Consider the following 27,860-nt stretch of genomic DNA (forward strand, 5'->3'; position numbering starts at 1 on the left):
GCCTACATAAATGAAAACAAGAGTGACAGAGACAAGTGCTTTTCCATGTCCCTGTCTTTTCTGCATTTGTGTTGGCGCTTCCTTATTTCTTGACACGCACCAACTAGTTTGACAAAATGTTCTACGCGAGCTGATTTAGGAATAAACACGCTCATGCATTGCCTGAAACATAGTTAGAGTTTGAACAGTCAAAGACAAATGTTACCAAAATAGAAAACGACACTTGTCACGGGAATCTGTTACCAGCAGATATAATTTAACAATAATTTATTAAAAGAAAGGTACATTTACACCTGTAAAAATAACACATGGGCCAAAAGATATAGCATAGAGGAGGGCCGATTCTGATAGTGCAAAACAAATACCAAAATATCAGAACAACGCAGTTCTGCACATTGCCTGCAATGAAATTTCACCATGGACGGGACTAAGCCCAGTCTAAGAGAAAAAAATGCCACCACTGTTGATCACCCATTTTAAATGCTACGAAGGCTCACTTCACTACAGCTCAATGCCACTGTAGACCACAGAATTGCAAAGGAGCTACATGCTTGCCAGACAAGCATTTGGATAAATGGCCCTCAGCAGCAAATTATGCTCCAATCTGTCAAACCAAGAAAGAGCTGCAGCACCACCATCAGTACTGATATTGCAACGATGAGGCATCGGGCATGTGCACAAAAAAATGCCGAGGGCATTCAATCAAAGTTGACATGCTTGATAGAAAGCTGGCACTCCTCAGCAAGGTGTGATGGCCGTGCGACACATTTTCCCCTACAAAGCCTTTACATGTAAAAAAAAGAAGACAAGCTATGCATAGGTTCCTGATAAGACTCTTGCAGAACAGGCGAATACGAGACCAGTGGGGAACGTAAATTCAGTAAATTTGCCAAGCATCTTTGACAATGATGACAGCATCAGTTTAAAGCATTATGATATTTATTATACTACTTATGATCATTCTTGTTAACACCATTTCCCTTACAAGCAAAGCCTGATACAGTAGTTTGAACAAGGCACACACAAAGTGGTAAAGCATTATGAACAATAACATACCATGGACCAGAAGCAAGTCAAGGAACAATAAGTAAACATTCACATCAGTATTCACGTTACAGTCACCTGTTTCCAGAACTGCATGAGTAAGTATGAAAAACAACACTGCCATTATATGCAGTGTCCCATTTCCCACTTGCTAAGCCAGACATTTCTTTCAGAATATTTTGCAGGTTAAGAAGAAAAGAAGTGGCTAAGATATGATGCATCGGTTGCATAAAGTGGGGCTTTATATCTTTGTCGGGTGATCTTTTCACGTTACGTAGTAGCATATGACTGCCTGCTAATGAATATATATGAGAGAACAGTCAAAAATGAGATCAGTGATTAAACAAGTGGCAAAGTGCATGTACACGAGCCAGAATCTGCAACGAGACCTGCAGACGGGAGGCAGTGACACTATCATGTCCCAGTCTTAAAGACAGACATTAAGTGGCTCCCTCATTTTTCATTCATCACAGCGCAGTGGGCATGTAACTTCTGATGTGTCAATAAATGAGTTTTCAAGTAGCTACGCGGCTTATGATTTTGTGTCACCCGTCAGACGTCATGTCTGAAGTTATCACAGGTGATGCAGATATGCTCTTTACCTCTAAAGTATGATTCCAACCTTTTATGTTCAGAACAGCTGAGTGATGGTCAGTCTGATCTTTGATAACTGCTCAGCACATTTGTTGCTGTTGCAACCACCGCAAGTTCAGTGAACACTTAAGTAGACCATATAAAGTTTCCTTTGAAAGCCTTCACCTGTTTTCTTGCTTCCCTGCTACAGTCATCAAGCGTGAGAATATCTAAGCCAACTGTATTCACGAGGGTGCAGTTAAAGGTACAGAGAGAGGGTACAGAGCACATGGAACATAATTACGAGACAGGACCCAAACCAAACGCTTTTTATTCTTCTACCTCTGAGACCAACTCAGAGCCCGAGCATTCATGGCACGCGGCTCCTGTCCAGTCTTCTTTTTTCATCGCTCTCCTCGTCAAGAGAGTGCGCTGGTACAGGGCCCCTCCTTCAAGTGACGTGAATATCGACTAATGAGAAGTATGTCGGGGCACCAGTGAAATAATAAGCAGGCTTCAGCCGCTCCAAGACTATAGCATCGGCTGAACCGTAAACATCTATCATGTAGGAGATGGGATGATGATCCAGAACATGAAACAGCCCTTGGTAGAGCGGCTGAAGAGGACGGTGGTGGAAGTCGTGACACATAAAAACGTGCAGCAGTACTGAGGTCCAACGATATATCAGATAAAAGTTTGTCGGGTTGGTCTAGGGCGCGGCGGCTGGGGTCGACAGTTGCTGAACACTTCACGCAGAAGCTGTATGCAGTCAGTAAACAATAAGCACTCTTCTAATATGAAGAAAGGCTATGCCCGATACGTGCTGCGACTGATCCGGTTGTCATTGAGATTTACCTGTCAGTGGGGTGGGGAGAGTGAAGGGTCAAAGAAGTCATAGGGAGGCATAAGGAGGTTCCATAAACAAGCTCATCTGCAGGGCACCAGAGGTCTTGTTTGAAGGTTCTGCACAGCGGACTGGAGCACTACAGGACAGTATGGCTAATTACATGTCACGACATTTTTAGCCAACTGAGTATTACAACAAGAATCTTTGTTTTTTCAGCTTCTGAAGCTTACCAGTGCTGGCCTTTTTAAGTAGACATTTTATAGCAATACTCTTTACTAACTACTTTTCTATGCGAGTTCTTGAAAATTCTACCTTCCATTGAGAACAGAATCTGTGAGGGTCACAGCGATCAGGACAATCTGTTGTTTCAGCATGACGACATGGCCTGAGAATGACGAAAGCCTGGAAACTTTTTATGCGCAGTAAAGAAGCACTCGTTACCAAGGTATTTCTTAATAAAACACCCGAACGCTGCAGTTAACGAGCGACTGAAGCCAAACTATTAACCGCCTATCACAGCAAAATGCCCAAAATTAATACCCTGGACCATGCCGAAACAGCACTGTAAAAGCATGTTTGGCCAATGATCGCTGCTGGAAGACTCAAAGGAAACGGAGAGACACTCTAGGAAATTAATGCGCTGTAAACGTAGTTTTTCCTTCACATGTACAAGAGACTAGCTCATGAGAAAAGAATCTTGAACAAGAGAATGTTTGCTTTAGGTGCAAGGCCGACATTTTTTACAAGTCTACCAATCATCAGATGGACTCTCTGCCTCAATTTACGCACTACGCCTTGTCCATACATTTAGCAGTAATGCAATGTAAGCAGTTCAAATATATGGCACAGTTTGCTCCTACTTCAGACACGGAATATCGTGTTCAGCTATGACATTTGAATAAAGACCTTGGCGCGGACGTATGGGCAGACCGTTGCTGTGAAGCATGGGTTTTTCCTTCTTGTTCATAGCACAAGAGGACGACAGGGTAGGCAAAGTCTCTGCAAGATGAGTCTTGTGCACACAGCAAACACATCGCACCTTGGAGCTCACCAGATAACATGCTAGGCGTCACCGAGTCACAGGAAAGCTTCTCTTGGCTCTCTTCCATGCAGTATACTGGCAATACTGGTTTCCACTTGTGGCAGGACTTCCAAGGGAAGCAGAAAAGTAGAGGCAATGCAGTCATGCATTTTCGTGTAAGAGTAAGATGGGATGCGACCCATGGACGCGGCGGAGCATAGGCGGTGATGACGATGACGATGCGTCGGTTAACTATCGTCGCAATGCTAAGTTATATAAATTTATTTATAGCCCTTTATTATCTTAAAAACTAACACAATAACAACAATTTTCAGATAATTAGGCACATAAAATACCATTTAGAGTAATGAACGCACACCATAAAGCAAACTAATACAGAAACGAAACCGAAACTTCAGAGCGCGCAGCCCACGTTTTTTCTCGCCATTTAAACTGAACCTATGCGCTGTTGCCGCTATGGAGCATGTATCGGAACCTGGGCCATCTACATCTTCACCAGATGATATCTCAGTCACCGGTGCGCTAGAGTGCGTTAAAGATCACGGGTCATCCACTGCTAATGTGGAGGTACTTCGCTGCAACTTGCCTGATGGAAAATCCGCAGAAATGTGGGTGCGGCAATAGAGTGCGAACACGAACACCTCCTGGATTTGCGAGAAGATTCAAACCGTGCACAAGGTGAGCAAATTTCATGACATAGAACGTATTGCGCTCCATAGAGAGAAAGTCTGCGGCCTCGTAACGTATAATTAGAGGGGTCCACCGTACAAAAACTACCTATGTCTTTATCGTACATTTTGGTCTTAGCAGTCCCGTTTTTCAATGTACCATCGCCCATGCAGTTCATGGTGAGCATGCATTAAAAAATAAGGGGGGGGGAGAATGAGTTGATCCAAAATCTATCGGGGATTTAATAAATTATTGCCTTGGTCAAATTCTTCAGAATGTTTTTTAAACGAATTCCATAACCGATTTTTACATCATATACCGTATGCTTAATCAAGCGGACGTCAATTGTTCCCCCAGCATCACTGCTCCAATGACAAGTTGTAGGCTTCGCCACTATACACACAAGTGGCTGGTGTTGGTGCAGCAAGCGTCTGTGCATAGTCCGAGCATTATTGGCTTCATCAAATTCTTCCATTTTTAAACGAACATGCGCGATTTTTACATGGTATATCCAACACATCTGGCCATAAATATCGCGTGCTGCAGTTATGTTGCATTGTATTGTACTTTGTATGGACCCGACAGTAGCCCTTGGCTATGGGCCCAAAATCTTAGTGCATATCCTATTGGTGTAAAATTATTGTTCCAAATAAAAAAAAAAAGAATCTTCACTCTAGCACCAATTCCGCAACAGCTTCGATGACAAGCTGTAGGCTTTGCTGGACTTTGGGTACACTTGCTACTTCTGTAACTCCAACGCCGCCACTGAAGGCTTGCTTTCTAGACAGTCGCCAGCTGTCCATGCATGCAATAGCGTTGTGCACTGCTTGTTTTAAACATTTCGAGACAAAATATCAATATGTGATGAGTGATGTAATGATGAGAAACTTTGCGGACTGATTTCAAAGAATTTGGCTTGCTTGCTTTGTAAACTTTAAAAGGGCGCAAACACACACGACCACAAAGTACAAGAGACGAGACACAAGCGTCTCTTGTACTTTGTGGTCGTGTGTGTTTGCGCCCTTTTAAAGTTTTCAAATATGAACCAACTTGCCCAAAAAGAAGTGTTAATGAAGTTGCTTTGTAAAATATAAGGAAAGTCCTGTTATAGCCGTGAAGAAACTTCTTCAAGCCAGCTTATTCATAAAAATGACTCGAAGTATAATCTGTTCAACACATGGGCTATACACCTGTGCACTGCTAGAATGTGCAATATCATTTTTTTTATTCTTGCAGGATGATCTTCCACAAAGTGTGGAAATGTCAACATAATCCACGTGACAAAGCATCAAGCCGCAGCACTTCATGCCCAGCGAAGCTGAATATTAAAATTAAAAAAGTCAACCGCGACACAAACAAAAATGATCCATTCTTGTGCCGAGAAACACCTCTACAGGCTGTTGTAAAGATATCACATCACAATCATGGCCTGCAATCAGCCGACTCTCTTAGACTTCTTCGACCAAGCGAGGAAACCAGGGCTGTTTTTGAAAGCTATTTCGATGAAGGAATGGGAACAGCTGAAGCTATAAGCCACCACGAGGGAATCCTTGCTAGAAAACCCAATGGGCCCACCTTACAGGCAAACTCAATGGTGAACCCACCACCCAGGAGTGTGTATAGGTGGCATCAGGAATTTCGGAGCAGGAAATATGGCCCACAGGGCAATCCATCCATAAAGCTGCAAAAAAACAAGCCCAAGTACTCAGCCCAGGGTAAGCAGCATTACTTGACGAGCTCGAGCATCGTTCTGTGAAATTTTCAAGCTTGTTTCGGCTACCAGTCTTAATAAGTACACACCATCACATATCAAAACTATAACCTTTGAACAGTTCTGGACAGTATCACTAAGTGTTGGACTTTTTATTTTATTTTTGAAAGATTTGGCGCACTTTTTTGTGTGTGTGTATTCTAGACCATCACGTTCATTTTTGGGAGGTTGGGTGAGAAAGTATTATTTTCTGTGCAAATATTTCAGGTTTATTATCAGCAAAATACACGAGGACACTGTTTGGCTTCAGACGTGATCTGGGCTTTATCACTTTTCTTTTTAAACCCAAAAGCTCATGTAACGGTATTTATAATAGTTATAATGGTTAAAGGGCACTGAAATGGCCGAGAGGGAGCCTCAGTTCGCAAGCTGAGCTAACGTTTTGGCAAGGTGTCTTGCCTGAGCGAAGACAAGTCCTCTTGTCGAAATGGAACTGAGGCTTCCCCTCCACCTTTGTTCAGTGGCCTTACATAATGTGCAGCCATCTTCTTTCTCTCATTCTACCATGGATTCTTATAATGGTTAAAATATATCAAGGAAACAAAATAACCAATGCAAGACACGATAATGGAAGTACCATATGTAAACAAGGCACTAACAGATGCAGTGTCGAACAACTCTAAGCAAAAAATTACGAGAAACTTTAGCGGCTAAAGTGGTGAAAGGCGAAAGCCTGAGTGCTGTATTCTGCTACGCAATTGTTCACTGCACATTTTGTTGGTGCATTCATTAACTGCCAATTAATGACGCTTAAGCTTCGCCTTTAGCAGTGGAACGTGACAGCGTGTTGTAGCGCAGCCACGGAGTCCAAGGAACGCCACCACCCGTTCGGCGCGATGCGTTGCCCTTTGAACGCCACGATTTTTGAGGAAAGGAAATTGGGCTGTAATTTTCTGTCATCTCGGTGGACACCTGAGCCGCACCGTACAGAAAGGGAGGAGTGTGAGTGAAAGAAGAAAGGGGGGCCGTAATGAATAAAATGAAAATTGTATTTGAGCAAAGGACATTACGCCTTAACTGGATGGATGGAAACAACTTTATTACACCCCAAAAAAAATAAAAAATCTTCCAGGGTGGTCCCCTACTGGTCCAGGAGTCCACGGGCTTGCGCTTCACGTAAAGCCCGATCCACTAGCCATTTCTGGCCGGCGGGCTGAGCGGTCCGTAAAGCAGCCTCCCAGGAAGAATGAGTGAGATTGGGGATGGGGAGTACTGCCTTTGGGGAAGGACATTCCCAAAGGTAGTGGAAAAGTGTAGATCTGGGCACGCCACAGGTGGTACAATAAGGAGGAAAGGTGGGGTGAAAGCATGAGAGACGGTGGGGGGAAATAAAACAGCCTGTCTGTAATTGCCGCCATGTGGCGCTGGATGAGGGCGACAAGGTACTGTGGGGTGGTGGCAGTGTCATGCGGCTGAGTTTGTAGAATGTTGTAATTTGATGATATGTATACAGGACCGATGTAGCCTCGTTCGCAGGGTTCGGTGCCTGATCATCCGGGGTCCGGGAGGAGAGTTCTCGGGCCAGCGCATGAACGCGCTCATTACCGGGGATCGAGGCATGCCCAGGGACCCACGACAGAGTAACCGTTCGGTCGAGAGAGGTGACTGTGGCAAGAATACGATGTGTTGCCGGCGTCGCCACGCCCTTTAGGTAGTGGTGGTACGCGGCCTGGGAATCTGTGCAAATTTCGGTTACGTTTTTGTCAATGGTGGAGTGGGCCAAAGAAAGTGCGATGGCGGCTCCTTCCGCTTCTGCAGGCGAATTAGTCCGGATAGTGGCGGCGGCCCCCACTGTGCCGTCTTCATAGGCTGCGACTGCCGTGAAATATCCTGGTTTAGAATTTTGTGCCGCGTCGACATAAAGGATATCGCAGCGGTTGCTGTATGTTTTGGTGTAATAGCTCGCTCGTGCCTGCCGCCTACCCTGATGGAAAGTAGCGCTCATGTTGCGCGGTAGGGGCTTCTGATATATGTGATCCTGAGTGCGCAGAGAGACCATGTAAGGTGTAGGACTTGTTGGGGTGGGAATGGGTGGATTGAGACGTAGCTGTCGCAGTAGGCGTTGTCCTGTTTCTGTGCGACTCAGGCGGACTAATTGGTTGGTGCGTTGAGCCTCTATTAATTCGGTCACTGTATTGTGGGTACCAGTGGCCAGGAGACTTTTCGTGCTAACCGTCCGTGGAAGCCGTAGGGCGGAGGTGACAGCCGTGCGTATTAGGATGTCTGCCTGTTGTGTTTGCCGCTGAGTGAGTATGTGGTATGGGAGGTGGTATATAATGCGGCTAATGATTAGTGCATTTGTCATATTGAGGGTCTCCCGTTCAGACAGCCCATGATTGCGTGCTGCCACCCACCTGATAAGTGCAGCGATCTGTTTGGTCTGTTTTTGCAAGAGCTGAAGGGTGGTGGTTGCATCGAGTGTGTTGCTAATGAGAAGGCCGAGTATCTTCACCTGAGGCACAATGGGCACTGGATTGCCGTACATGTGTAGTTCGATCTGGGGGTCACTGGGGAGGGGCTTCAGTTGCAGGAGTTCCGATTTATTTGGAGAGCAACGGAGGCCTGTGTTAGCTAAATGAGTGGTGGTGATGTCTATGGCAGATTGCAGGATATCCTGGGCTGTTCCAAGGGATCCTCCCGTTGTCCAGAGGGTTATATCATCTGCGTATATGGCTATGTGCAGCCCTGGGATAGCAGCAAGGGCCTTTGCCAGTGGCGCTAGGGCAATGTTAAAAAGTAAAGGTGACAGAACCGCCCCTTGTGGGGTACCCCGGTTAGGCAGGGGGAAAGGCTGGGAGGCAATATCCCCAAGGTGGAGTTCTGCCGTGCGTCCCTGAAGGAAGGCCCGAATATATTGCCATATGCGGGTGCCGCATCCCGTGGTGGCTAATGTTGTGAGGATATGGTCATGGCTTATTGTGTCGAAAGCCTTATGAATATCCAGGGCCAGTATGGCTCGCGTACTGGCTGTACGGCGCCTGGTGCAAAAGAGGGACTCTTTAAGGGCAAGAAGTACGTCTCGCGCCGAGATGTTTGGGCGGAAGCCGAATTGAACGTTGGATAGAAAGCCTGTTGTTTCTAGAAACGGTTGCAGGCGATTGAGAATGACATGCTCGAAGAGCTTGCCGACACAGCTCGTTAAGGAGATTGGGCGCAAATTTTGAAGAGTGAGGGGTTTGCTCGGTTTGGGTATAAATCGCATGCTGGCATGGGTCCAGGCTGATGGGAGCGTCCCAGCTTGCCAGTGGTTATTAAAGAGCTCCGTGAGTTCCTGGAGGGAGACATCGTCCAGATTGAGTAGTGCCTTGTACGTTATGCCATCCGGCCCCGGCGCCGTAGAGCGGCGAATACTGAAGAGTGCTCGGTGGACTTCGTTTAAGGTGATGTCGGCATCAAGTTCTGGGTTAGGTGGGGGTAGATTAGGTGGATCTGCCGACTGAAGAGATGTGGGTATATAAGTGTCCCGGAGTTGGCCAATTACGTCGGTGCCCTTTTGGAGCTCTAGTTGTATTAGACGTTGTGTGTTTAGTTGTGTCTGAGATTTAGTGGTTGTTGGATCCAAGAGAGCACGTAGGAGGGACCACGTGCGTTTAGTGCTTAATGTACCCTTGAGGTCGTTACAAAATGTTGCCCAGTTTGAGCGGGCTAGCGTGTTCGCATATTCTTCTGCGTCGCGAGTGAGAGCGGCTATGCGGAGTCTCAATTTCCGATTGTGTCGCTGGTGACGCCAGCGCTTGAGAAGTCCCTGTCGGGCCTCCCATAGATGAGCAAGATGCGGATCAATCTGCGGTGCCTTAGGGGTATTTTAATGCTTTTGCTGTTCGCCTGGATGGCCTTCACCAGACGGTCAGTCCAGTCAGTAACAGTACGGGGTTCTGTAGAATCAGCTGCCAAATATGAGCGCAATTTATCCCAGTCAGTGAGAAGCTGCGAACGAGGGTTGAAAATCTTGGAATCATAAGCTATAATAGTGCAGACTGGAAAGTGGTCACCTCCAAGGCTGTCTTGGAGCACCGTGTGAGATTTAACGGTTATGTTCGGTGTGGCCGATGTGAGATCGGGTGACGCTTGTGCCAATGCGAGTGGGTACGGTGGGGTTTGTGATCAGGCTAAGGTTGTAATCAGCCATTGCGGTAGAAATCAGGTTACCTTTGGGGGTATCCGAGGTGTATCCCCAGTGCGTGTGACGTGCATTAAAATCACCCACCACAAGGAGCTTTGAGGAACGGAAGGAGCCCAGGATGCCCGGAATAACTCTGCCTTTATCTTTAGGATTGCTGTATATGTTAATAATGGTGAGGCCATATGTGTGTCCTGGTGAGCTGAGCTCTATCGCGGTATATTGAGTGCCCTTGCTGTCTGTGGTGTTTGTCGGTGTGCGGTCTAGTACCGGCATGGATGCGAGTGTCAGGATTGCCGTACGTGGTGTAAGGGCTGCCGTGTGATAACCGCGGATATGAATGTGCTTTGTTTCCGTCTCTTGCAGAGCGATGACATGGGGGGATTAGGGGAGTTTGCTATATATGCGGCTAGTTGTGCTTGTTTTCGGCGTATGCTGCGACAGTTCCACTGCCATATAATTGTTTCTGTTGGTGTAGTGGACTGTCGTCGCCGCCGACCTTTTCGCGTGCTATTGTTCTGCGCCATGTTGCTGGTCTGGAGATAGTGAAGCTGCGGGTTGAACCGCGCGCTGCTTGCGAGGTAATTCCTGATGCGGTACAAGTTCGAAAAGCTTGTTGATGCCGGCTTCATGTTTTTCCAAGCGTGTGTTAATCGTAGCTTCTATCCTGTCAGCCATGGACTGTATCAACTGTGCCTGGGCTAGTATGAGCTGTTGCTGCATCGCTCCAAGTTGTTCAGCAACTATAGTGTTTATTATGGTAGTGATTTCTGAGCGAAATTCAGCGGAACGTATGTACTGTTTAACCGCCTCTTGAGGTGTAATAGGGGTGTAGGGTTTCGAAAAGAGGTAGGAGTGGAGGCTGCTTGGACGGACAACTCACCCTTTTTAGCAGGGCCGGCTTCTTTCTCGGGTGTAGCGTTCCGGAGTGACTGCGTCTCCTGGGTCTCCTGGATGTGGGCTGCGCAATCACTGGCTTTCGAGGTACAGGCCCGTGGCTCGGTGGCGTCTGTCTCGGTACCACTGGGCCCCCGAACTGTCTCACATATCTCAGTAGACACTAGTCGAAAATTGTATTTGAGGAAAGGAAGTTGCGCAGTAACTGTCTCACATATTTCGGTGGACACCCGTCAAAACTCGCGCGCGGTGACGTCACTACAATTTGGACCAATCTGAAACGCTGACAAATACGCCTTGCTCGTTGGTAAATTGGTTTTTGAGGAAAGGAAATGTATCTGTCACATCTCGGTGAACACCTAAACCTCGCCGTAACGGGATGACTCAATCTGGCTTGGGGAAGTGCCACTACCCATCGAGTGGAAGACCGCCCTGGTAACCTTCATTCCTAAAGCTGGCAAGGCCATCAACACGGACAACCTCCGCCCCATCTCTCTGACTTCCTTGTGGGCGAACTCATGGAGACGATGGTACGTGACAGGTTGTCCGAGTTCATGGAATCCAAACACCTCTTCGCAGACACCATGTATGGGTTTCGCCCACACAGATCTGCACAAGATGTCCTGCTACAACTCAATCGGGCTGTCCTCGACCCCGTGGAATACCCTCACAATGACAAGGTCGTACTCGCCTTGGATTTGAAGGATGCATTCGACAACGTTACCCACGAGATCATTCTCACCCACCTCTCTCAAACTAACTGCGGCAGAAATGCCTTTGAATACATTCGGCAATTTTTAACCGACAGACAATCTTACATTCGGATCCAGGATAAAGAACATGGCCCTTTTTATTTAGGAACCAGGGGTGCACCCCAGGGCGCGGTGCTCTCTCCCCTCTTATTCAATTTGGCTATGATGCGCCTACCGGCCCAGCTGGACGCTGTCGCCGGTGTGCAGCATGCGCTGTATGCTGATGACATCACCATGTGGGCCACGCAGGGTTCCCTTGCAGACATTGAGGCTAACCTGCAGGAGGCGGCGACCATAGTGGACCGTTATGCTCGCCGCTGCGGCCTCCAATGCTCCACCCAAAAGTCTGAATTTGTGCACATACGCCCCTCACCAAAGTGCACAGCCAAAATTTCATTGTCTCTCGAGACCGGTCCAATCCCTGAAAATATCGAAGTCCGGGTACTGGGGCTCTTTATACATCAAGACAGACGGTCAGAAACAACATTGGCCAAACTCCGTCAGGTGGGGGACCAGGTGGGCCGCTTGGTCCGCCGGGTTTCTAACAAGCGCGGGGGGTTACGATGTAAGGACGCCTTGCGGCTGGCGCATGCATTTGTAACCAGTCGAATTCTATACTCGACTCCATACCTCCACCAGCGGAAGCAAGACGAGGATTCACTCGAAGTCATCCTCCGCAAAATTATTAAGCGGGCTCTAGGCCTCCCCGTGACCACCTCCAACAAGCGCCTCCTGAGGCTAGGCATGGTCAACACATTTCGGGAGCTCCGGGAAGCCCACTTGACTAACCAATACACACGTCTCTCGAAGACATCGTCGGGTCGCCGCCTCCTTGCCCGACTACACATCCAACATACCACTCTCATGGAAGAGCGCGTACGTATTCCATCCCACTGGAGATGCGCCCTCCACGTGCGCCCTCTTGCCGCGAACAGGAACCGTGAGGACCATAATGGCCGGCGCCTGGCGCGGGCGGAAGCCCTGGCCCGCCACTATGGATCGAAACCCGGCGTATTCTACGTGGATGCCTCAGGCCCCCACCATGGGGGATTGTACACAGCCGCAGTCATGCACCAATCCAAATTAGTGAACGGCCTTACTTTCCGAGCCCGTGACATAACACACGCGGAGGAGGTCGCCATTGCGTTGGCTGCATCTGATTCCAATTCAAAAACAATTATTTCCGACTCGCGAGGGGCATGTCGGAACGTCGAGCAGGGCTGGGTACCGTATCTAGCCTACCGCATTCTTCAAAACAGCGTCTACACCGGTGACCCCGCGCACCGGCGTATCGTTTGTGCTCCCGCTCACATGGGCCTTGAGGGAAATGAGGCAGCTGACGCCGCCGCCCGCGCGCTCTCTCACCGGACATTCCCCTCCGACCCTGACGATAAGGGACTCGAATTTATTCCAGCTTACACCTTCAAAGACATCGTTTTACTCTATCAATCTGGCCATGGTCTTTATCCCCGCCCGTGTAAAGGTCTGTCAAAGGCGGAGGAGCGGCTTCTGCTCCGCCCGTATACTAATACTTTGCTGTGCCCGGCAGCTCTGAAACACTTCGACCCTTCTTTCTCGGGCAGCTATCCGCACTGTGCGGAGAAGTCTTCGGACATCTACCACATGGTGTGGGCCTGCCCCTCCAACCCTGCTATCCCCCCTCACCCCAACCCAACACGGGAGGACTGGGAGGCGACCCTGCTCGGCTGCTCTGACCTGCAGGCCCAACGGGCCTTGGTCGGGCGAGCCCGGGCGGCGGCCGATGCCACTGGGGTCCCGAACTAGGGACCTCCACCTAGTATTTGTAAGGGCTGGCCCCCTCTGGGTCAGCTCATGCATAACCTCCTGTATTATACCTGTACATAAATGTTTTCCACCACCACTATAACGGGATGGGAGGAAGATGGGAGTGAACGAAGACACCGTATTCACTAGACGCTCCTTTGTTCAATCCAAACCATTGAGCTGGCATACCGGAGTGGTAGCGTGCTCGACTCGGACTCCGGAGACCGGGGCTCGATTCCCAAGCTCGGGCAATTTCTTACTCGGTTTTATTTATTTATCTGGTCTGACTAGAAAGGTTAGTTAGACTAATTGGTTAAGTAAGCAATTCACTAAACTCAAGCTTACTTGGAGCATCACTATACGATCCCTTTAATTGGTTGCATGGTTAGTAGCCAAAGTACAATTAACCCCGTTTGCAATTCGCGCACTGTGACGTCACGACCGTTTCGACCAACTGAAAAGCTTGACATTTCTGTCGACAGCTCCTGCTTACAACGATGAGGCATTAAAGGCTTCCGCCTTAATATGCAAGTGCAGGTTTTGGAGTCACTGCTGTTGGTAACATTACACCATCCACAACATCAATCTGTGACTATTTTCAATAACTTTTACCGCTCCTTGATCTCACTGCTGATAAAAGGTGCTGGATAAGATTTACGTAAAGACTCTGTGAAGCGCTGCCGAAAGTCAGGAAAAAGTTATGCGGAGGCTCAAGTCATGTATCACACCAGAGCGGTCATTTTCATGAGTGAAGAACAACCTCTCTTAGACTGCATGAAAACAACTTTGTTGTTCACTTTGTTGCTTATGTTTGCTGTGGTAGACAGCAGTGAAAGACTAGTCCGCTGTCAAGACATTGCAACAGAATAAATTATATTACGTTAAGCGTATACAGCTCGGTAGGTCAGAAAGGCATCGCTGTAACCCAGAATTGAGAAAAATGGTGTGGGCTAAAATATACACCATTTCATATCTAAACTGCAATGGAACTGTCTTTTGTGCTGCACTCAAGGCATTGTCACATCACTTCACTTCCCATTTAGCGTCCCTAGCTCTGCTAGTCAACTTTGAGGCTAGTTTGAAATAGGGATCCTAACTGATGACATATGTACCACCAATGGTACGCAGTTCATTGTAAGATACTGCAGCTTCCCTCCAAAACCAAACCAACTTTTTCCAAACACTTTGCCAAACTTTGCGCCAGTCTCTTGATGCCGAAAATTTGTGGAATGAAAAAGCGCCGCTAAAGGCATTATCACATTACTCTTAAAACAATGCTTACACCATCCTCCTATTTTTTTGTTTCTGAAATGTCAAACTGCTTTGATAATGCGCTATGCGGAGACATCTAAAAAAATATGTTGGAACAACAGTACGTTATCAAAAGCAGCATTAAGTGAAAAGAACATTTACAGCAATACAAACAATTTTCTTGACAGAGCTGCATTACGCTCAGTAGAAACACCTGCAGGAGGACGAGTGTTGAGTTAAAATTAGTGACAAGGTCTTGCTCAAACATAACTTGTGAAAATTTGTGTGTTTCAAGCATAGATTTTGTTCTGCCCTACTGTTGTAGTTCACAGCCTGTAGTAGATATACATAAAAATGTTATGAACCTTGTTTATTGGGCGTAAGGAGAAATTGAAAAATTGACGTATGCTAAACAAGCCTCTTTTTATGCCATTCTTGTCCTGCCTGTTGAATGGTATGCTTGTTTGCTTTGCAGGAGTGGACGTCACCTTCACAAGTGTCACAGATGACAGTTGGGCAGTACTTGTAGTGACACCCATCATGCGTCGAGCCCAACAGCTGGAGTCAGCTCAAGATATTATATTTGTAGACTCCACATCGTCATGTGATGAAACCAGGAGCACCATAACGGTGCTGTTGACAGCAACAAAAGCTGGAGCTATACCAATAGCAGTTCTGATACACAGCTCGCAAACAACGCTGGGATACGAGCAGGCCTTCCAGCTGTTGAAGCACCAATATCCAACATGTTTTGGAACCAGCCCGGTATGTTGCTTTATTTAATTATAAGCAAATACAAATAAGGTTCATTTTTAAAAAAATTTTGTACTGGGTGATTGACACTGGTCAGTGCCTTGGGGCAGTCACAGCAACAGTGACTAGCAGCATAACAAAGCTACTGCTAGTGTGAATGGCTTAGCAATGGTACTTCAGTGAGCCTTGCTTTGCTTTCTTAAACTTCCCACAACTCATTTTAAATATTAGTGTCAATCATGCTTGACCTCCTAGTGAAGGCATCACACTGCCAACAAAGATACAGATAATTTGTGCTATGGTTTTTTTCTGTTGTAATGTATGGATGCGAGAGTTGGACTGTGAAGAAGGCTGACCGCTGAAGAATTGACGCTTTTGAATTGTGCTGCTGGTGGATACTCGTGAGAGTTGCTTGGACTGCCAGAAGACAAATCAGTCGAGTGACCCTAACTGCTCACTGGAAGGTCAAATTCTAAAGTTAAAGCTGATGTGAAGAGAGGCAGTCGCTGGAGAAAACTTTGATGCTGGGAAAGATTGAGGAACACAGGAGAAGGGGGTAGGCAGCAAAAGTGATGGTTAGATGGCATCCTCGAGGCATTGCAGATGAATCTAAGCGATATTGGAAAGATAGTGGGAGCCCAGAAAGCTCGGCGTGATTTGGTTTATAGGGTCACGAAAAGTCGGATATGACTCAACTGTTAATCATGCTGTGTTGTGAAGACCTTCAGTTTCTTTTCTGAACATTCCTCATTAAGTGCAGATAACTTTATTATTATCAGGAACTTTGATAGTGGTGATGGAATGGTACGGTATCATGTATAGAAACATATACACCTGCAGAAGTTGGGTTTGTAAAACCCATTGCAAAAGATGGGCAGTGTTTTGTAGTAATCTTCAGGTATACTCGCTTATAAGAATTTAAAAAGAATTGAAACATGTCAGGAGAACAGCTACCAACTTTTTTGGAAAGCAAGATTAGGATAAGGGCCAGTACACAAAACAGACAAACAGCTGCAAGTCCAAGTTTGCATTCTTTTTAGTTCAAAGCTAAACTATGCACTTTCTTGACTGCTTTCTCTCTTGCAAAGTATGTTTCCACCGCAGAAGTTCAATAAGGAAACAGTGCAAAGGAAAACATGCTTCTAGCTATTCCACCAACTTGTTCTTGCTTTACTCCTAGGAATTGCTGCAAATTATTGCTGAATCAGGGCTTCTTGATTCTACACGAATGCTTAGCTTACTTTTCAGCATGTGCATAATTAGCTGCATATACATCTTTTCGCTATCCTTCCACGAGCACAGAATGCTTCCTTTTTCTTTGGAGTACAGTACGCCTTCTCCACTGCCTGCTGTTACAGGTCACATAGGTATGAAACGAACATTTTGTGCAGTGGGATATGTTCTTGAATATATAAGGCCTATCCTTGATAAAAAATGTGATCATTCTGACAAGACAATGTTTGGAATGGGGACTACCCAGATATACGAGGGGGGACCCAAAAGAAACCGGACTGAGAGCGCGCCGCCATTCGTAGACGTAGTAGAGAGTTCTACCGCTAGATGGGGTTAGTAGAGACCTTCACGAAACAACTGTGCAGACGGCATAAATTTTCAGGCAAAAATATGAGCGTAGTGTCGTGTTTCGCTTGCTGTTATTTTGTTCCGCCTGCGAAATCTTTATGGCAAATTTAAAAGAACAGAGAGTGTGTTTGAAGTTTTGTTTCCTGGTTGAAAAATCGGCAACGGAAGCTTACCAAATGTTGCAACACGCTTTTAAAGAGGATGCTATGAGCCGCACACAAGTTTTCGAGTGGTTTAGGCGCTTGAAATGTGGTGAGATGAGTGTCTAAGACCATGCTCGTTCTGGGCGTCCTTCAACGTCTCGAAACGATGAAAACGTTGCAAATTCAGTAAAAAAATGAACAAAGATAGTCGTTTCACGATCGACCAGATTTCAAAAGAGACAGGGGTGAGTTGGAGCTCCCGTCAGCGAATTTTGACTGAGCAGTTGCAAATGAGACGTGTTTCCGCTAAATTTCTTCCTCGCATTCTCACACAGGATCAAAAGAACATTCGATTAAATTTGAGTAGGGATTAAAAAAAAGAGATTGAAAGTGATCCAAACTTCTTGACTAAAGTCACTACAGGTGATGAGAGTTGGTGTTAGGGGTATGACCCAGAAACTAAGCAAGCGTCAAGCCAGTGGAAGTCTCCCAACTCTCCGAGACCAAAAAAAAAAGCAAGGCAGTTGGAGTCGAATGTGAAGGCAATGATCATTGTCTTTTGTGATGTTCGTGGAATTGTGCACCAAGAATTTGTTCCCCCTGGCCAGACTGTTAACCAGCACTTTTATTTCGAAGTTTTAAGACGTCTGCGAGAGGATGTGCGGAGGAAACGCAAGGAACGTTGGCGATCAGGTGACTGGTTCCTTCATCACGACAACGCCCCCGCACACACGGCCTTACGAGTGACCCACTATTTGGCCTCCCGTGGATCGACTGTCGTTCCGCACCCTCCCTGTTCACCAGACCCAGCCCCGTGCGACTTTTTCTCTTTCTGAGAATGAAGAAAAGTCTAAAAGGGAAGCGTTTTGGGGATGTGGAGGCCGTACAAACAGCTTCGCAAAGGGCACTGGACGATATCAGAGTTGAAGAGTTCCAGAGATGCTTCAAACAGTGGGAAAAAAGACTTGACAAGTACATCGCATTTTATGGAGAGTACTTTGAGGGTGACTGAAGGAATTTTGTGCAAGAGTTAAAAAATAACGTTTTTATACAAAAAATCCGGTTTCTTTTGGGTCCCCCCTCGTATGTTTAACAACCTCCGCAAAATCTGAGTTAATTGGTAACAGTACTCACTGCCTTTGTATACACGTCTAAAGTATCAAAGTGCTGGTTAGCTTTGGTGTTAATGTCTACAAAATTTCTATATGCCACACTGCAATGTTGTAAGCTTGAGTTATTGGTGCCTGTTCTATTTACCAACCTGTCATCCAGATGCACATGCACATGCCAAAAGTAGGCATACATTTTTTTTTCCAATTCTCTTGCAATAGTATGGCCAGCATATCTATTTGACAGCCCCATCCTGTGAAAATCTGGTCAGTGTTGTGAGCGAAAAATCATGGGCATGCTTCTGGGAGGTGGGTAGATGGCAGGTGACATGGCCTGTTATCGATTGGTTTGCAGGTAGTGTAATGTCACATGACCACAACATGGTAAAACTGGCAGGAGCTGCAAACTCAGATGAAAGGGTAAAATGGGAATTCAACCCGGAAGCCTTGGCTCCCAAATCAGACAAGCTGCTCTAGGCAGGCAGGTTCGTATGGCATGGTTAAATCAGGGCATCACATCACGTGGTCTTTCATGAAATGTGACAGCTCACAAATGCATGCTAAAGAGCATGTGCAAAATAACAAAAGCAGGAATTAAAGGATTAGCAAATAACTGCATGTACATGAACGAGGATCCACAAGGGGAGCTACAGACGGGAGCCATTAACACTGTATGGAAATATGGAGCTTGACTGTCCCTCAAATTCTTCATGAAAAAAAAACAGGGAAGCAAGTTAACCATTATGGACATGATGTTGTAATGCAGTTTTGCATCTGAGTGCATCAGCATGTTGGTTCATACTTTTGGTGGATTTTGGTTCTCTTTACAGGCTCCAGCTTTGTTCATGACGGACAATTCCAGGCCCGAAAAAGATGCGTTGCACGCAACATGGCCCAGCGCACGGCAGCTACTCTGCCATTTCCGCGTTTTATTTATTTATTTATTTATTTACAATACTGCTGGTCTTATTGCAAGACCATAGCAGGGGCAATTAGTACAGTGCAAAAAACAAATATAAACATATTATTCAAAGGCAGCAAACATGGCATAAAAGCAAAGGTAGGGAAAAGTGAATTAGCCATAGCAAAAGGATATACAGAACAGATCTTCGACAATGGTAGGCACAATTTCAAAATGCACTCAAAATCGCATACATGACAAGAGAAGGGGTTGTCTTCTTGCCTAGATTTGCAGTCACGGTTGCTGCATCGCCACTGTGCATTACGACAAATGCTCTATCTGTGACAATAACGATGATAAGGATTGAGTGCAGGTTATGTTACGATCCAAGCGATTCCATTCACTAATGGAGAGAGGGAAAAAGGAATGCTTAAACGTGTCATTATGGCACACATACTCGGTTAGTGTGTTCGTATGTTTGTGCCGTGAAGGTGGCGATTGTGAGTACGTCACGTATGTTTTCACATCTATCCTGTACTGCTCGTGCAATAATTGAAACAAAAATTTTAAGCGCGCTTGTTTTGCTCTTGCGGATAATGTTTGGAGACCGGATGAAGCTGCAAGCAATGTTGGGGAATCTGTGCGCTTGTATTTATTGTGAATTATTCGTAGGGCTTTGCGTTGTATAGCCTCAAGTTTTGTGATGTTAGTTATTGATTGGGGGAACCAGACTATGTTCGCGTATTCTAAGACTGGCCTTACAAGGGTTTTGTAGGCCAGGAGTTTAGAAGATACTGGTGCGGACCGCAAGCGTCTCCTAATAAAGAGAAGTTTCCGTAAAGCAGTAGACGTGATGTTAGCAATGTGAGAGTCCCACCTCAGGTCAGAAGACAGCGTAATACCTAGATATTTATGGTGTTTAGTTTTCGCTAATGGAACGCCGTTTACAGAGTAAGAAAAGCAAAACGGGAATTTTTTTCTTGTTACTGTCATACAAACGGATTTTTTAGTGTTTATTGTCATTAGCCACGTGTTACACCATTCTGTTATTTTTTTTAGAGAACTGTTTAACGACAGATGGTCTTCGCGGTTGTTAATAGTTTTGTAAAGAATGCAGTATTCTGCGAAGAGCTTAATGTTGCAATCATTGTCAATAGTTATGTCATTGATGAAGAGCAGAAATAACAATGGACCAAGGACTGATCCCTGAGGAACGCCCGACGTTACTGGAACTGTTTTGGATGAAACATACTCAAAAACCACAAACTGAGACCGATTTGACAAAAAATCTTCTAACCAAGATAGTAAGTCGCCTTCCCCGATAACCGTTTTTAGTTTTCCTAGCAACTTATTGTGTGATACAGAGTCGAATGCCTTTGAAAAATCGAGCAATATTATGTCTGTCTGGCTACAGTTATTAATATTAAGTGTTAGATCGTGTACAACATCTGTTAGTTCAGTAACGGTTGATAACCAGCGTCGGAATCCATGCTGATGGGGTGTCAATATACTATTGCGCTCCAGGAATGAGGTTATATGCTTCGAAATTATGTGTTCCAAAATTTTACATGATGTACTTGTAAGAGAGATTGGCCTATAGTTTGAGGGTGAGGTAGTGTCCCCTGATTTATGAATAGGTATGATCTTTGCCATTTTCCAGTCTCTGGGCAGCCTTGATGATGAAATAGACTTGCGAAAAATAATACCAAGGTACTTTTGCAGGCCGAGCGGCGTTGGCTGACCTCTGCGCAAAACCATGTGCCAAAAAGATGACCGGCGTCACTTCATGAGGGCTTTCCAGCAGGTAACGCAAAAGCTTTCATTTGACCGACTTCTTAAAACACATTCTACAAACAAAAAAGACACACACTCTATACACAAAACAAGCTTTCTTTGGCTGGAGCATTGCATGACCTTCAAACTAAGAAAATGCTACGAAAGGGATGCTGAGGAGAAAACAAAATTTGGTTGCATTAATAAATATATCGCTGTATATCAATGACAAAGTGACTGCCCTCATCAATATCATAGCTTTTAAAAGCTAGGATAGACAAATAAAAATTAGACAGATCGCTGTCATGGCCATTTTCACAAGGATACTGAGAGACGTAAAGACCTATTCTGTTATAGTAGATCTCTAAGGCTAGGAAACATCGCCATTCGCTCGTATAACAGTCGTCACGGAGTCCTTTGCAGTGCTACGTCACGAGTCTGAAGTTAGTTTTAGTTATTTTTCAGCACTGGGTACCTCTTCTGCATCCAAATTAGCGCACAGCACTAGCCATTCGTTTGTTTTTACCAACAAAGTAAGTTACATTTCAAAGCCTGACATCTATAGTACACATCTTGACATAAACATACAATGGCATGAAAAGAATTCTGTGTAGCTTACCAGTGGTAAAAAAAAAGTGATATGGTTTTAACATACTTAAACCGAGTTATTATGGTGGTAGTTTGGGCTTGTTGGTAATACATGTCAACAAAAATAGCGCATGGACAGAACAAGAATGAGTAGGACGTAAAAAGCTTTTGTGGACAGATTGATGGAGATGACGATGTGAAGTGCACAGTGCGAGAGTGTGTTCTGGTGTGCATGAGGGGCCATCGGCGTTCCATGAGCCATGGCGTTTCATAATCACTTCTCAAGAGAAATTCCCGGGTTTGAATCTGCTCCGCTGTAATGTTTCGCCATTTGTTTATTTTTTTGTGTGGAAACACAGCAGGTGGATATATAAGCATTAGACAAATTTGCTAGTCAATTAATGCTTTTGAACTAATAAAGCAAAATTATGCCACTTCCTGTTGGCAGTGTAATTGCCACTTGATTCAATGGCCATTGAACTGGATGGAGATCAGGCAGCGCCAAACAGTAGTTTTTTTTTTTACTCGCCATCAAACTTAAATATATGAAGACGCCCTCAAAACAGACTTATGGGTCCCATACAATGGAAGAAAGACAGATGACTAAAACAATAAATATCTTCCTTTCATTATTTCATAAAATCTAGACCACAATAACACTTTAAGAAATTATTTTTCATTCTGTCACGAAAATAACAACTCTTCAGGTTCCCAGTAGTATACAAAGCAACGCCATTTCTGTTGTATTGCGTCCTTGCATTCCGCCCATTTAAACCTTGTGGCATGCCTCATAATAATGAACTGAAAAGGCGCAGCTAGTATTGCAGCAAACCTAAGAGAACAGATAGGAATTATGTGTGGAAGCACCTGTAGGGAAAGAAAATGCTCCTGTAAAATAATGCACAGTGTTGCCTCTCACCGCCTCTCTGTGGATCGCATTGACTTGCAAAGCATGAATTGCTTCATTTTCAAAATGTTTCATTTATTTACGGTTTCAGACCAACTATTCTTCACGAATGCAAGTTACCTATAGTTGGATACAGCTCAAGAATGCAACGAAAAATGCCCTTCAAAGGAGGCCCTCTGCCGAATGGCATAGAGTGCGGGTGCTTACGTAGCTTGAAATCACAGGTGAATGGCAGATGGGCCCATCAAATGGGATTAACAGTGACGTAACAATAATCGGTCATTGCTATTAAGGACTTCCTTTGAGGGGTGTTTGCCACTGTGTTCTTGAGCTGTATCCGACTACAGTTTGTCACAAAGCCCATTGTGGCTTAGGCGGTGCAGACTGGGCACTATTATTCTCCTTTTTTCTTGCCCACACAAATTTGTGCAGTTTGTGACATGTGGTGCCATCAATCAGATTTCTAAGAAAATTTTTTCTTCGCAGTTTAAATTGATGTAGCCCTCAGAAACCTTTTATGAATATTTAAGCATTAAGTGTGTTCATATGACAGGAAATTGCTTGCCTGATCAGTCTAGCCCTGTTTGGGGTAAAGACATTTTATTCACAAGTGAGTTCATCATAAATTTACTAAACCGAGTGGAGTTTGATCCTACCTGTAACCAAACGATATCGTCAAACGCTTTTGCCAACTTGTTTTTTTGCAGAACTAAAATAAGAATTCCATTTTGTTCGCAACAGCTTCTTTTTATACAGTTAATTATTTGCACCAGCATTTTTGTTTGTGTTTCTTTTGCATTTGCCACTTTCAGTGTGTATTGCTGCATACTCTTTGATACTTGTCTATTTTGGAACTTCGATGTATGACTGGCCGTCATCTTGCTGTTTGCTGACTAGTAAGTGGTCGGGTCCTCGTCAAGCTCTCCGAGCTTTTAGTCCCGTGCTCCTCCTTCCCAAAGGAAATAAAGGCGATTGATTGATTGATTGATTGATTGATTGATTGATTGATTGATTGATTGATTGATTGATTGATTGATTGATTGATTGATTGATTGATTGATTGATTGATTGATTGATATACTTTTTTGTGTTCCGGTTTCAGATTCGGTACGCGAAAACAGCAGAGCAGCTCCAGAAAGCAAAGGAAGAACTCCGCTGTTTGAAGCATGAAGCTTTTGTGAAGAGGGTGAATACCTTTCTTAACAGTGAGCAAGAATGGGTGCTCCTTCACCGTGCAGGCACAATGACTAGGGGGCACAATACAAACAACTATTCCGAGGCGTCCATCCGCATTCTCTGCCGCACAAAGGCATACAATGCAGTAGCCCCAGTCGACTTCACCATCACAACATGGGAGAGCTACTTGGAGGCACGGCTGCTAAGGCATGCTCACAATCGAGATGCCTCTCACCGTGTTGCATTTCAGCACCTGCTGCAGAAGCTGCCCAGTGATTTTGCCCAGTCAATAGTCCAGCTAGATGGCACTTTGTATAGTGTGCCTTGTTCTTCTGGCACAGGCTCCTACGAAGTGGACGCCGGCATTGGCACCTGCAGCTGCTGGATAGGCAGCCAAGGTGCTTTTTGCAAGCACCAGGCTGCTGTGCAGAAAGCCTGCGGTGGCTTTTTCCCAAACCGCCCAGAGCTGACCCCTGAAGATCGCCGACAGCTTGGACACTTGGCGTTGGGAGACCGCTGCCCGCAGCTAGAGTTTTTCCTTCCGATGATGTCAGCAGGCTGTGTTGATGCGATTCCAGAAGCTTCCACGTCCACATGCAGCGATGAGGCAATGGAAGATGTGTGCCGGCTGCCGAAATCTCCACCAGGGCCACTTCCAGAGCGGAATGAGAAGCCTCAGGTACAGTTCAGTATTAATCCTCTCAACTACTGTAATGAGCAATTGTAGCAGCATATCAATTTTTTTAGCTTTATGACCATCAGAATGTCATCATCGTGAGAATAATATGGCCGAGTTCATTTCCTGGCTACTAAGAATATTCTAAAAGAAAAAAAGGGAATGTGAACAGGTTCTATTATATACTGTAGATTATTAGATAGTAGATGAAGCCGGAATTGGTGTTGCTCATTTCTTACAAGGCTGCAGTGGACAGCAAGGCAAAGCCTGTAGAAACATGCCTGTTTCCGCCACTCAGAACAAAGGACACAGCATAACCGTTTTGTATGCCAACAGGAGGGCTGTGTGTCGTCCCATTTCTTCTACTTCGTCTCATGCATCACGTTGCTTTAGTAGCTCAGTATACCTGTGACAGGAGTGAAATAGGACAGCTTTGGTTTTATTAAGGCCAAGTTTTAAACTATTGCTTTGAGTCCATGAATTTGTTTTGTACAATGTGTCATTAGCTTGATTAGTTAAATCCTCACAATTGTTATTTTAAAAGAATAAACTAGTGCCATCAGCGTACATTACATAATGGGCATTTTTATAGAGATGAACTATCTTATTTACATATATTTAAATAAATAAACAGAGTGGGGGGGGGGGGCAGTTAAGATCTGCCTTTAAGGCTATGATGCAATAGCGTAGCGCTAACAGCTCCTCTCTGTGGCTTCTCTTGCAGGTTGTTTAATTAATAATTCCTTCACATATGCATCTTATATCTCGCACATATTCATTAGCATACAGTCATAAGTTACCAAATTATGTAAAAACTACCCGCATAGATACGTGTAATCCACTGCTTTGACCAAGCCACATGGATGTGCCTCTGTGGCCTAGGAGTAGCGTGCCTTACTCTTCGCCGAGGGGTCCTGGAGCTCTCAATTGCCATCTCACCTCCTAGTCTTGAATGACAAGTCCTAGTTGGCAGCTTCTGCCATGCTGTGTTGTGACTTCATGCAGCTCAGAAATCGATCAGTGCATGACCATGTCACCTAACTACCACTTGTAGGAGAGTTATGCTTCTGATTTTTGCTCTTAAGGCTCGCAATGATAGGTTTTTCTGCAAAACAGGGCTTTTAAAACTATCACGTTAAAAAATAATGCACTAAACTGAGGGTAGCACAATGGTTGGACTAACAACTAGAAGGGTGCCAGTCACAGCCATGAAAGTGCCAAAGTCAGGTTGAGAAATAAACACATAAATTATCCAAAATTCGATTTCTTATCTGTCATTGTTATAGAGGGTGTATCCACACAACAATATCTGCACTTCTTTACCAGGAAGATCTGAAGGATTTTTTGTGCTTTATGTGTTTCCCCATGGTCTCAAAATGCAGCCCTTACCAAAATTATGTGAAAAGTGGCATTACAACCTAGGCGAAATGCCTCCCCAGCTTGATCTTTCCAAGTGGAATGATAAGAGAAACAGTGGTGCTAAAAATGATGATGCCCAAAGTGAGAAAAAAAGAAAACATGCGACCAATAAAAGAAAGAACATTCAGGTCATTCCTATACTTTGTCTCACTAGATGTTTGCAGCACTGTGAAAGGCAGCGGTTCCCTGGATCAATCAGGATCATGCACACTATAATAGGCAATTGTGGTCCTCTTGGCCCAGGCCACAATAATAGGCACGTATGTTCCTGAAAGGGTCAGGGTATTGCTGCTTTTCACAGTGCTGCAAACATCTTGTGAGATGAAGTGTAGTTTGCATAATATGGTGCACAGCACAAAAACTGTACACATCAGCTTTCTGTTTTGTACAGAACTATGTACACAACATATCAAAATGCTATGCATGATTCACTGAATCAGCATACCTGTAGAGGTATTCTCACCATATCATAATTATTTTCATTAAATATCAATTGCAGGACATGGAGGCCAAGTACTGCGCCCTAGAAAAGGAGCTGCGACGTGTACACAAACTGGCTGAGGACAGTGATGTGTATGCTGCTCTGCTGGATGCAGTCACAGCCCAGCTCAAACACGTGAACACAAGCAGGGCTTCACATGCTCTACTGCTGAAGCTGAAGATCTCTTCAGCAGTAGATAGGAGGCGTGGCAGAGTAATCAAAGTGCAACCAACCAGCCTAGCAAGACGCCGCCCTGGCTTACCAAGAGGCTCAAGGCGTGTTCCACCTGGGCGTCCAGTAACCGCATTCACCAGGAAGACAAAACGTGGGCACAAATTAAGCCGTAGCATTGAACAAAATGTTCGAGGCGCCAAAAGCCACTAGGGCTTTTTTCATGGCTCACAGTTCACTCCACAGTCTCGACCAACTGCACATGTCTTTAAAGGGACAATGAGGAGAGCTCTATTAATATTTTTTTAAAGCAAAATCCGATAGTTCGGCATTTGATGGCTTTGTTGCCACTTGGCCGGCAGCGAAAGATGCATTTATTTCTAAGAAATTTGGATTCGAAGTTGAAAAAGTTTTTCCCGCCGCTCTGGTTCAAACTTGGGATTCTCTTACGACGACACAGGACTGAGTGACGTGAAACATGACTTGCACATGACGTAACGCAGACTCCGTGATTTCTGGCAGCCAGCAGTGCGGCCTAGCAGCAGCCGAAAAGAAAGCTACCGCCAGCCGCACGTTGAAGGCATCTATTCGCTATTGCGGCCGTCGCTACCGTCGCTTCGGTTACGTTTGCACTGGCGTTTTGCCAGCGTTACGATGGATCCCGTTCTCGAAATCGTCGACGAAGTTCTCGCAAATAAACACCTTTAGCACACCGTGTACCTTGTTACCGTTAGCGGAATACCGGGAGCCCGCCTACCGCCGGTGAGCAGGCGCTGATTGGTCCCGATGCTGCAGGCGCGCGCGTAGCTGCCGGGTACGTCGCGCCATCTGGCGACGTTAAGGAGGCTTCCGCATGCATTGGCTGCACCTCAGTGATTCGTGGCTTCTCGTGTCCTAGTGTTGCTAGAACCATTGGTTCTAGCAACACTGTTTTGTCCTATGACATCATCACGCTTGTACTTGCGAGTTTGGCCTGTGGCGGCGATATCTGTATTTTGGTTCTTGCTTTTTTCTACGCTACAAGAGCGTTGTTGTCAGTATAAGGGGCGTTTTTGTAATCAGGAGCGAGTATTCTGTGGATACAAGTCAACTTCAATTTCTCCTCAATGTCCCTTTAAGGATGTTTGTGCTCTTATTGACACCAGTGCCCAACTATTCATTCTCAGTTCCTCGGTTCATCACCACTTCAAGAAAGTAGGGACTCCAGCCGCCTCGTCCACAGTGCGCACCGGCAATGGCAGTCTTGCTTCTGAAGAGCCCACTCTGCCCTTACTGGCTGCTCTACTGGCCTTCTTCGCTTGGACCTTCCCTCTGCTCTGAACATCTCACCAGCTCAACTCACCTACTCTCAGTGAAATTTTCCCGCTTCCCTCCTGAAGCTGCCGTTTACATTCCTGTGTGCCCTTTTCTGCCCATGTGAGATGGCGACTA

General features: G+C 45.4%; 1 pseudogene; it reads left to right on the top strand.

Annotated features, from left to right (window-relative positions):
- The first annotated feature begins 5,670 nt into the window (after nt 1-5,670).
- Nucleotides 5,671-26,559, top strand: LOC149345145 (uncharacterized; annotated as a pseudogene).
- The last annotated feature ends 1,301 nt before the right edge of the window (nt 26,560-27,860 follow it).

The sequence above is a fragment of the Amblyomma mixtum genome, chromosome 5, assembly GCF_055824585.1.
Source record: "Amblyomma mixtum isolate Tamu chromosome 5, ASM5582458v1, whole genome shotgun sequence".
NCBI classification, from domain to species: Eukaryota; Metazoa; Arthropoda; class Arachnida; order Ixodida; family Ixodidae; genus Amblyomma; species Amblyomma mixtum.